This window comes from Sus scrofa, unplaced genomic scaffold (genome assembly GCF_000003025.6).
Source record: "Sus scrofa isolate TJ Tabasco breed Duroc unplaced genomic scaffold, Sscrofa11.1 Contig2026, whole genome shotgun sequence".
Classification (NCBI taxonomy): Eukaryota; Metazoa; Chordata; class Mammalia; order Artiodactyla; family Suidae; genus Sus; species Sus scrofa.
Window position 1 is genome coordinate 666,616 of NW_018085004.1, and position 12,740 is coordinate 679,355.

General features: G+C 36.2%; 1 pseudogene; it reads right to left on the reverse strand.

Annotated features, from left to right (window-relative positions):
- Window positions 1–5,635: 5,635 nt before the first annotated feature.
- On the reverse strand, window positions 5,636–6,549 carry LOC110258438 (annotated as a pseudogene).
- Window positions 6,550–12,740: the final 6,191 nt, after the last annotated feature.

The window sequence follows — 12,740 nt, forward strand, 5'->3', positions numbered from 1 at the left end:
TCCCAATCTTCAGGAAGTGCACGTATATACAAAATGCACCTTCAGCATATTCCCTTCTGGTAAGCAGTGCTATATACTCTAGTGATGTCCATTATGCGGGCTTCATGGATCCAGTGTTGTTGTGGGCTGGCACCTTTAAGCACACTAACACATGGGGCTGGATCCTTGTCCAATTGCTTTACAGGCCCTGTTTGTGTGTGCCTTCTAGATGCCAGTAGACAGAGCTAGGCTCCAGCATGGATGGGTTTATGATCCAGATGTCCAGGTCTTGGTACATGCCCATGGTGGGTGGGGCCAGGTCACATAGCATCTGGCAATGAAGCTCGAGGAGTCATGGTCCTAGTGTGGTTAATTGGTAGTCAGAGGCATTCCCTGGTAGGCTGGCTAAAAGCACAATTGTGTCCCAGAGCTGGTATAATTCTGCTGATGACAAGGATTTTCCATGGTGTTCTGTTTTGGTGCTACCCTGCTGATGTTCGAATTTGTATTTACAAGTGGGGTGCAGGGCATAGTGTTGCAGAGGGTGGGGTCTTCTGTGGTTTGATGAGACTATGTTCCTGCAGGTAGGACACAGTGGGCTATTTTTGGATGGTGCTGTGTCCTGAGGCAACTGCAATTGATTGCTGAGCTGAGCCATTTTCCAAGGTCTCAGGGTTCTCAGTACAGGTGTTGGTATGGTGGTGGATGGGCTAGGGACCAAGAAGTTTTTAGGCTTTCATCATTACGCTAGTGAATTGGCCACAAACTGACAAAACTGACTGAAATAGTTCTATGGTACCAGGGCTGGAGTAAAAATATTGGTGTTTGTATTGGTGGTCCTAGGTTTAGAACCAGAACACTATTGGTTGGAGTCAGGTCCTGAGGTCCCTAGTTGCAGGGCCCATGTATCTGGAAGCTGGTGTTGGCCCACAGGTGGACAAGGCCATAGCCCGCACTGTCCCAGGAGTGAAATCTCCCCAAACTTGGTGAGGGAGGCTAGATCTAAGGCTGATGATGTATGACTGGTGGGTGGATAAGTATGAGAGTTTCTGGGGCATAAAGAGGTCCTTCATTAGCCAATCTTTTGATATGTGGGGCTATTTCCTTTACCATCTAGCTCTTTGGCCTTGAGCTTCTCATGCTTTGAATGGAATGGTTAATGAGCAATTGGATCTCAATCCTGAAAACTCACCTTAATACAGTCAGGCTGTAACACAGGACACAATTTAATATGTATTAATAATTTGTGATCCTTGGGAGTGAAATAAAACACACAGTACTATGAGAGAAAATAAGAGTGAGTGTCTATTGTGGATGCTAATGTCATCAGAAAAGTTTTTATGAAAGGTAGTATCTTAGCTGTGATCTACCAGTTGAAAAGCAACTCCCCTATGAAGCACTGTTACTGTCTTAAGCTCCAGTGTTCAAAAGGACTTGGCAAGTTCAAGATGCTAAAATGTGATTGTGCCTCAAGGGAAATAGGAAAGGGAAAGGATAGTACAAATAGACTACACTGATGTTGAAGAAGTGAACAAGACAGGAAATCTGAAGAGCAGTACATATCTTGGTAAATAAATAGGAGTTCACTTAATGCTCTTTTAAATTAGAGTGAGTAATGCAAACAAGCATTTTTTTTTCATTTTTTTCTTTTTTAGTTAAGGATAGCATCTATCTGATACCTTACAATTAAGGTAAAAGAACTCCTTGAGAAGGGTTTTCAAATCTTGTTCTGCATTCTGGTAGTGCCAGAAGATGAAGAACTGTTCTATCTATTTTTATTTCTGCTTTATCACTAACCACAGTTATTAAGCAGTATGTATTCCATAAAATACTGTAAATATATGAATAACTCTCTATTGTATCCACAAATTCACTCTAGCCAGAAGCCTCCTGGTCTTTTGTTTCTCCTTCTCTTCCTGCTTGTAAGGTAGAATCATGGACATTCTCAACTTTTGTAGGAATAAACAACTCTCTATGAGATAAATTAAATCCATATTATAAGATTCTAATCACAACTCTAGTGAACATTGAGAGTGTGTTACGAGACAAACTCTCACAAATATAATATGCCTATGCCATTAATTTCCAAAATGTGAATCCATTTTTGCAATTTAAAGGCCAAAGTGCTACATACCCCACCCCCTTAAGTAATTTGATGGAGACATATGATTTGGGTTCCAACAACCAGGAGGGTTTGTGCAAGTTTTTGCATGGATATTAGTTATTGGAAGAAAGTAGTGCTTAGAATCTGAATGCTTCTGGGATTAGGAATGTGGTGACACCTTTGCAGTTTAGCCAGTGGTGATGTGATTGGCATCAACAGAACATCATCCCCTTGAGCAAAACTGACCTGTTAGGTGTGCTTCTGCAAGGTTACTTGTAGCTCAAATTAAAATATGTGACCCAAAATCTCCAAGGATTCTTCAAGCCAGTTAATTGAGTAAAGTCCTTCCCACTTCAACTAGATAGACATGATTCAATATCTTCAGATGAGAACCTTCACATGTATCAGACATTAAATCCTGCTTTTCAACTTATAACCAAGATTGCAATGCCAACCATGTCAGAAGCATTATGGTTAACAAGGGCCCTTTTTTTACAAAAGCAATTACCATTAATAGGGTTAAGTACAAATCATGTTCATTCATTAATAAATACTGATTAAGCATTTATTCTGGGCCATGTTTTCTTCTAGTGTCAGGATAATTGATGTTGACCAAAACACATACTCTATACTCCTTCTGAATAACTTCCTACATTTTGAGTCTTTACATGAACTTATTGCATGCTATAGAGAACCAGTGTTCACAGCAAAATGATTGTTGACCCCTCAGAGGGTTGTTGTCGGGGAATTTAGACTCACAGCTACAATATATCAAGTTTTTGGAAGTACAGAGCTAATGTGGAGCAGAGAACAAAAAAGAGAGATCCAAGTATTGTCAAGAAGACAGGGAATTAATCCAAGAGCAACAATACTTAAAAGGCCAGTGAACATCACAGTGTTCTTCTCATCTGGTAAAGAGAAATTATGCATAATTCTACCTGGAGTTTGCATCATGGCCAAGCAGTAACAAAACTGACTAGTATCCATGAGGACTCAGGTTGAAGCCCTGGCCCCACTCCGTGGGTTAAGGATCTGGTGTTGCTCTGGCTGTAGTATGGACTGGAAGGTGCAGCTCTGATTCAAACCCTAGTCTGGGAACTTCTTTATTCTACAGATGCAGCCCTAAAAAGACAAAAATATAGTAATCCTTCCTAAAGATAAATAGATTAATTAATTACCATATTTTATATGTAAATATATTTATAAACACTAGTATCTTATTTTTTTTACTTTTTTTTTGTCTTTTTGCCTTTTCTAGGGCCACTCCCACAGCATATGGAGGTTCCCAGCTAGGGGTGTAATCAGAGCTGTAGCCACCGAACTATGCTGGTGCCACAGCAGCGTGGGATCCAAGCCTTGTCTGCAAACTACTGAGGCAATGCCAGATCCTTAACCCACTGAGCAAGGCCAGGGATCAAACCCACAACCTCATGGTTCCTAGTCAGAGTCATTAACCACTGTGCCACGATGGAAACTGCACTAGTATCTATTTAAGATTAACACTGTTGGTCAGTTGAGTAGTTTTATTACTTTTAAAAGACTCTATTAATTAAGCATTCGCAATAATTAATGTTAATTACCACTTTATTTTTCTAAGAGCTTATATGATTATTTAATTGATCTTTTGAATATCTCCATCATTCTACATTTACTAAAATTTAAGGTTGTCATGTTTTGCCAAAGTTTACATTATTAGTAGCTTAGCTAAGATTTAATATCAGAACTATATTACTTAAAAACAATGTTCTTTGCCATTATAGTATACTAAAACTTGCCATCAATTTCCCAAAAATGTACATAAAATATAAAATATATAAAATCCGCACCAACAAAGGAAAACTGGGACAATGATGTTTAAAGTTAATGAAAAGTTAAGATTAAAATAAAAACAATTTTTGTTACTGAGTTCAAGTTCATATTGCTTGCCCTACCTCAGGCAATAAACTGAAAGACAAGTTGTGCCTAGAAATAGATGCTTTATTTGGAATGCCAGCAGACTGAGGATATGGTGGACTAGTGTCTCACAGAAACAACTTGTCTGTGTTTGGATGCTAGTTTCATTACAGGGAAAGAAAGAGAGGGGGAGAGGTGAGGTAGTGAAGGAAAAGGAATAAGTTTGCAAATATTTTCTTGTTCTGAACAGATTCCCGTGGGCATGTGTTAATTTCTTTTTTCCTGCAATCATTCACAGCTGACCTGACAGGATGTTACCTGGTGCTAAACAAAGGTATTTTAACTTAATACTCAGTCACCAGTGGCAGGATTCCTGGAGATGGGACATACTTTATGTTTATTTTAAGCTATAGACAACTTCCATTTAGTGATTATTTTGTAGCAAAAGCAATAGCATACAAAATTAAAGCAACAGATCTAATATGGAATTATATTTGTTCTTTATTATTACAGTTACATCAATTTTAGTGTATTTTTTTAAATAGGGAATGCTTCATGATTTTGTGTCATCCTTGCACAGGGGCCATGCTAATCTTCTCTGTATCATTCAAATTTTAGTATGTGTGATGCCAAAGTGGGCACAATTTAGTGTGTCCTTATAAAGAAGTAAATCAGTATGAGGAAACTGAGAATTAATTAGATATATATAGACTAGTATGTAAAGATCTTCAGAAGGCTAAGTAGAGCAATGTAAAATGTTTACACAGAGACATAAACACATGAACAAATGAAAACATGCTTGTACTTGCAAGTTATGAGTTAATATCAGAAACATAATGATTGGGTCTGGAAATCCCAGGAGATAATAGTTTGGGATATGTATGATGTTTATTCTACTCTCTTCTGCTTGCATTCCATTTTTAACATTTATTTTTATCCATAGTATTTTCAATCTTGAATTAAAAATTATATATCACACTAAAAATTTCATCTGTGAAGAAAATGAAATTGAATAAAGAGGATGGTGCACATATCATTATCTAATTTATCCACTACAATAAAAAAATGAAGATAAAGGTTGAGACGCCAACCAAAAATTAAATTAAGAATGAGAAAGAAATGAAACTAACTTTAGAAATCTATTAAAAATTGGTGTAACCAGGAGTTCCTGTGGTGGCACAGCAGAAACAAATCTGACTAGGAACCACAAGGTTGCAGGTTCAATCCCTGGCCTTGATCAGTGGGTTAAGGATCTGGTGTTGCTGTGAGCTGTGGTGTAGGGTGGCAGCTGTAGCTCATATTAGACCTATATGCCTAGGAACCTCCATATGCCATGGGTGTGGCTCTAAAAATTAATTAATTAAACATTTCTTTGACTATTAAATAGATGTTATTTATTGACTCCCTACTGTAAATTCATTCCACCTATCCAGGTGAAGCGATAAACTAGACATTATAGAGTTTACATTCTAGCAGAAAAAAACAATAGTGGTTTATGAACATATAGTTTATTCCTTAATTTTATTATCATAAATCCTTCAGAGAAAGGAACATTTGCATCAGATTTATGAAGACTTTTACATTCCAAAGAAATACACCCTTATGTTAAATTAATTTATTCATGAAAGAAAATGCAATTACTTAATACCTGATCTGCCTTTATTTTCTCCAGTGGTTCTTCATAGCATTAGTCATTTTATAATGTCTTAGGCTATAGATTAATGGGTTCATCATAGGGGTTATGACTGTAAAAAAAACACACTCAATGATTTGTCAATGGGAAATGTCTTAGCACATCTTACATATATGAAAATATGGGAACAAAGAAGCAGACAACCACAATGATGTGGGGACCACAGGTCTGGAGGGCTTTACGCCTCCCTTTGTGACTCAGGTTCTTTAGAGAGTGCAAGATGACTCCATAGAAGATGAGTAAGTGCAGAAAAACAATAGTGCAGATCAGTCCTCCATTGGCCACCACTGTAAGGCCAATGAAATAATTGTCAGTTGCAATGAGTTCCGATAAGGGGTACATGTCACACACAAAATGATCAATGACATGGGGGCCACAGAATGGTAGTCCATAAATAGTGCTAAATTGAAATACTGAGTGCAGAAAACCTCCAACACAGGACTGCAATTGTAGTGCAACATGCACCTTTTGCCTCATGATAACCAAAATTTGCAAGGACTTATAGATGGCCACATAGTGGTCATAGCCCATTACCAACAGAAGGAAGACTTTTGATCCACCAAAAATAGTGTTCGATAAACTGCTGAGTTTATATTTTTGCAAGATTCAAAGGATATCATATTTTTTCCCAAAGAGCAAGCCCGAAATTAATCTTGAGCTAAATGAAGAGGAATAAGTGACATCCACAAATGATAAAGTAGCATGAAAAAAGTACATTGGTGAGTTCATAGTCTTGCTGAGTTATAGTCATAATAATGAGCAGGTTTCCCACCACAGTAACAATATAGAAGAGCAAGAACATAATGAAAAGGACTTTTTTTGGGGGGTTCTCTGTGAACCTCAAGAGGATGAAACATACTACATTGCTCCTTTGTTTCATCTAGTCTGTAGAGAGGATGACTTTGCATATTACAGCCAGTTTATCTATAAAATAAGGGAGGGGAACATTAAAATGAATTATAAGTTTTTATAATGTATCAATTATAATAATATAACAAGTTTTTATAATTTTATCAATTCAATTAATACAATGAATATGAAGAATCTGTTTGAATCCAATATGTCATAATCATTGTGATTATAAAGTTGATGAGACTCAGTTCTCTCCTCTTTGTAACATGACACATATTTAGGGATCACACAATTGTAGGCCAATGTAATAAGTGCCATTTCAAGAATAATGACACAAGGCTAAGGATAACAGTGCGAGAAAATATCAATCAAGCTGGAACCAGATAAGTCTTCCTGGAGGAAGCAATGCTTTAGCTGAGTTTTTAAGGAAAAGTGAATGAACAAGAAGAGTTGGGAATATTCCATAAAAACACAATTTATAAATTGCAAAGGTGTAATATTCGAAACCCACTTAAACTAATTTACATAGCTCTTGTCAGCTGATCAGACTATGAATAGGTTACTGCCCAGATTGTCATAGAACTCACTAGACTTCTTTCTGAGTGTTTTTAGTTGAATATTACTGATTGTCTTGAACAATAAATACTAAAGCAGTTCAATTTTGTGTCTCCAGCCCCTTTCTCTACCATATTTTAAATTTTGCATAAACAACATCTTCATTTTTTGCCAAATGCAGTTGGATCTAAAGTTGGTATAAGACAAAATTTAAAAATTTCCATAATAGAAAAATTGTCCCACACATCATTAAAAGTTACCACCTTCAATGTAATTTCTCAGACAAAAAAAAAATCACAGTACTGTGCATTCCCTTTCATGTTCTCATATTTCTTATTCATATTTTAACAAATTCTGTTGGCTTTATGTTCAAAATATACCACAAATTTGATGATTTCCTAGCCCGGTTTCCTTCCTGGCTTACTTCAACGGCCTCCTGCCAAGTCTCTCCAGTTTTATTCTGCCCTCCAACAATGCGTTATCTTGAAGCATCCTAAATGATTCTCTTTGAATCTTCTTTAATTTTTTATCACTCAACTGCTATAAACTCTTACAGTGAATTCCAATCAAGCACTCACAATTTATTGTGTCACATTTAACATTTACTCTCATAAGAATTGCAATGACCATTTTATAGTTGAAAAAATGAGGCTCAGGATATCTCATTAATCTCCCAGAGGTCACAAGATTTTGAAAGGTAAAACCTGAGAAATGGAATCTAAATTTAATTTATTTACAAATGATTAATTTTTACATAATAAAGTCACACAAATCTAAAGTCTGGTTTTCAATATTTACTGATAGTAGTACCTTGTGGACTCTTGTTCACAATCTGAGGGACACCTTTTAAGTTATACATAAAGAATTGTAATTCATCCCATATTGATGCCAAGAGTGAAAGACTGAATTTTTCTTGTGAAAATATTTTATCTTATTCAGCTACCTGTTCATTTTCTCCATGGAGTCTTCTGATTATTCCTACAGCATTTTAATTGCACTATGGATTGTTTAAAAGAAATACCAGGATAGCTATAAAAAATCAAAGGCTTAATATAATTGTATAATTTATCAGGAAGATGATCAAATACTATGTTCACTTGGCAAGGAAGGAATTAGCCAGGTCCCAGGAATATTTATCTCATGTTACTCTTTTTCCTCAAACTTCAAAATAGAAAAATACCCTTCAATCATTTAGTCTTCTCATCCCATCATATTGATGTGGCCAGAATAGTTGACTTTGAGTTATTCTTCTGCTGTTTTTATTTATTTTGCTTCTTTTCTTTATCTCTTTCTTTTTTTCATTCTAATGCATTGCTTAAAGCCTAACAAAGAACCTTGTGAAAAAATTCTATCAGTTCTTAAAAGGATATTATGTTGTTCCCACAATGGACAAAGATCACTGGACATTTATCCCTTCTAATATCATTTATCATTAACTCTTAGAACTGAAATGTGTCCAAGACTTATTCTTGCCTAATTAAAATCACTGGGATTTTCCACAACATTTAAAAATACATTTTATGTAAATATGCTACTAAACTACATTATAGAATTAAAGTCAGAAAAATGTGACATGGATTTAAAAACAGACTTAGAACCATTTTAAAAACCAAGAACAAAATATCAGTTAAGTTATTTTGTTTCTGTAAAGATTAATTCACTGTGTATTTCACCCATTGTCCTAGCAAATTTTGCTTTTATTTTATTTAATACTCAATTTACTCTGCCCTACATTTTGTTAAATATAGAAAAAATTCACCAATTTAGACATTATAACTCTTTATCAAGCTATTGTATTTTTTAAAATTAGGGTACTTATTTTATGCCAACTACAGTTGAGGAAATAGCAATTAATAGAACAAGGAAAACATAAAATTGTTTACTCATGATTCAGTCTTATATTCTAATGATAGAGTAAGACAATAAAGAGTAAGACAATTTAATAAAGTACTTTTTGTCTTAGTATGTATAAGACAACAAATATGGTAGTCCAACAGACATAAGAGGGAAATTTTTACTATGGATAATATAATTAGAGATAGTCTTTCCTAAAGGTAATGCTTAAGATGAGAGCCAAATAATAGGAATTGGCTACCATCAGAATCACTGTTATAAACAGTAAAAAATAAAATTATATCACCTCGGAGAATATCTGTTATATATGTAGAATACTCTAAATTCAGTTCTGTGTTGCAAAGATGTGGTAAGAATACGCACTCTTGTCTCGATCCATATTTTAATGGGAAATCTTTCAATGTTCCAATGCTGAATATGTCATATCCTGTGGGTCTGTCATATATAGACTTTATTATATGCAGGTACATTACTTTTGTACCCAATTTATTGTGTCTTGTCATGAAATGATGTTGAATTTGTGTGAATAATATAATGAGAAAATTTTAAAAATAATTCTGTTTATAAAAAGCATTAAGAAGAAAAAAGTACTAATGAATAAACTTAAGCAAGGTGACAAAACTTTGTGTACTAAAAAATGCAAAACTTGGCTGAAACATTGTAAAAGGCACAAATGGAAAAACATTCATAACATGGAATATTTAATATTATTTATATTATTTAATATCAATAATCCCTAAAATAATCTACAAATTCAGCATAAATCCTATCAAAATCCCAAAAATGTTTTTGCAGAAATAGAGAAATCCAATGTAAAATTTCTATGAAATCTCAAGAGTTTTCAAATAGCCAAAACAATGATACCTCATGATTATAAAACATATTATAAAGCTATGGTAATCAAAAGAGTTGCATGTTGGCATAGAAACAGACATACAGTAGGGGAATGGCCAAGGTGGTAGAGTAGAAAGACCCTGAGCTCACTTCTTCCCATGGACATATGAACATTATGACTAAAAAGAAACTATAGATGACAACAACCTGAGAGGCAGAAAAGATCCTCTATGTCTAAGGATGTAGAAGTAACAACAACAAGAAAAGTCAAAGTGGTGGAGACAAGATATAGTCAAATCTGATAGCCTGAGTACGTGTGAAACCCAAAAATAAGAGGATAATGCAGTTGTGAAGTTTCTCACAAAAGAATGAAGGGACTCAAAAACTCATGGAACTACCCAGGCCAGGGGGGGGCTGTATTGGAAAGATGAGCCTCCAAAATATTTTGCTTCGAATGCTACTAGAGCATCCTTCTGGGAAAACTAAATGACTGTGGGAAATAGAGACTCCAGCCTTAAATCTTACACACAAAATCACACACATCCTAAGACTCATTGCTTACTTTCAGATGTGGTAATTTGAAAGGAGCCCAAGTGAAACCACTTGCGGATTTTGGAGAGCCTCATGGAGAGCTAGGAGGAAAGTGAACTCTCCTTGGGTCATATATGCTGGCCGTAGCCATTTTGGCTAGGTGTCCTAAAATAGGGAAACGTGGGAAAGTGTCATATTGGAATGCTCCTTCAAGTTAGCACCAACTTGCTCACTATCCATTCACACTAATATTGAGAAGTCCTAGGCCAAGCAAGGATACATCCTCAACTGCCATCCTGTTGGCTACTCTAGGACCTCTTGAGACCTTAACTACTCTCAGATCTAGGCTCACCAATCATTCAAATATCACCTGCCCTAGATCCACCCTCACCCAACAAGGAATGTATTACGATGGGACAATGTGGGCCATGACCTTTTCCACATTTAGGCCAACACCTACAGGACCCTGTGCAAGACAACTAAACACTCCTGAACCCATATTCACCCAACAGTGTGCTGGATCTAAACCCAGGGCCCACTGTGTCATAGCCCCAAACGCCAACGTGTAGGTTCCAGCCATGAAGCTGTAGTCATATTTCAGTCAAACATTTAAGGATATAGCCCACTCACCATTGGGATCACACAAGTCTCAGAACCTTTTGGTCCCTAGTTCTTCCACCAGTGAACTGTCACCAACACTAAGACCCATGTCACATAGCTAGAGACTCTGGAAACTGGCTTAGATCAGCAATCAATGACACTTTCCTCAGGAAACAGCATCATCCACAAATAGTTAACTGGGCCCTACCTGCAGGGACATAGCCTCAGCAAACCACAGAAGATAACACCTTCTGCAACACTATGCCTTGCAGTCAGCTTGTCAATATCTAGTCTGAACATCAGCAGGCTAAAACCACATCAGAACACCCTTGAAAATCCTTTCCGTCAGTTGAATGACATCAGCTCTGGGACACAATTTTGCCCTCAGCTAGTCCTCCAAAGAATGTGTTCTGACAATCAATTAACCACACTAGACACATGATTGGTGGAATTTCATAAGTAGCTGCTTTGTTACCCATCTCCACCTACCAAGGGCCTACACCAGGACTTGGACTCCTTGATTATACAACTAGCCATGCTATGACCTGTCTCTGTCCACCAGCAGAAAGTGGCCACCACACAAGTAGGGCTTGTAAAGCAATAGGACTAGTCCCAGGCCCATCTACCAGTGTGTGCTAAGGAGCCAGCCCTCAACAACATGGATCCATGAAGCCCACATATCAGACATCAATAGAACACATAGCTTTGGTGAAGAGAAAGCAATATGCCAATGGAGAATTGCCTATAAAAGTCCACTTCTTCAGTATTGGGAAACATAATTAAAATGCCAAATACGTCAGAATAAAGCACAGAAAATTCAGCAAAATGAGGCAACAAAGGAATATGTTATAAGTGAAGAAACACAATTAAAACCCCAGAAGTATTAAAATAAATGGGTATAAAAATATACCAGCTAAAAAGGTCGAGGTAATGATTGTGAACATGTTCGAATAACTTGGGAGAAAATTGCATGAACAGAGTGAAAAGTTAGAAGATTTTATAGAGTTAGAAAACATGGAGAATAACCAGAAAGGGATAAAGAGTAATACTTAAATAAAAATTAAACTAGAAGGAATCAATTGTACATAATATGATATACAGGAAGATATCAGTGGGCTAGAATACCAAGTGGTGTAACTCATTTAAGATAAAGAGGAATATTAATTAAAAGGAATTAGGACAGTTTGAGACCCCTGGACAGCTTTGAGTGTTCCAAAATTGGCATTACATGGGTCCCAGAAAGAGAAGAGAGAGTAACGGGCAGAAAACCAATTTAAAGACAAACGAGCTGAAGGTGTCCCAAACCTGGGAAAGGAAACAGACACAGAAGCCCAGGAATCACAAGGAGTCCCAAGCAGAAACAACATGAACAGAACCACATCAAGATACATTGCAATTAAAATGACAAAAATTAAGGAGAAAATATTAAATGCAGTGAGGGAAAATAAATGTTTCTTATAAGGCAGCTCTTACAAGGTTATCAGAACACTGCAGTGCAGAAGGAAGTGGTAATATTTCTTTGGTGTGATGAAAGGGATAATCTACAACACAGAATACACTACATAATAAGGATTTTATTCAAATTTGAAGGAAAAGTCAAAAGTTTTACAGTCAAGTAAAGCTTCAAAGGGTTTCAACACCATAAAACAAGCTTTACAGGCAACATTTAAATGACATCTATAAGCATAACAAAAAAGGCCACAATAGAGATATTAATATCAGGAACTGAAAAATCTCATTGGAAAACAAAAACATGGATTAAAGTTAGTAGGTCAACCAAGTATAAAGGTAGTAAGAAGGTCAACAGAAAAAGTAGTAAAATTATATTCAGAATAGGTGTCCAGG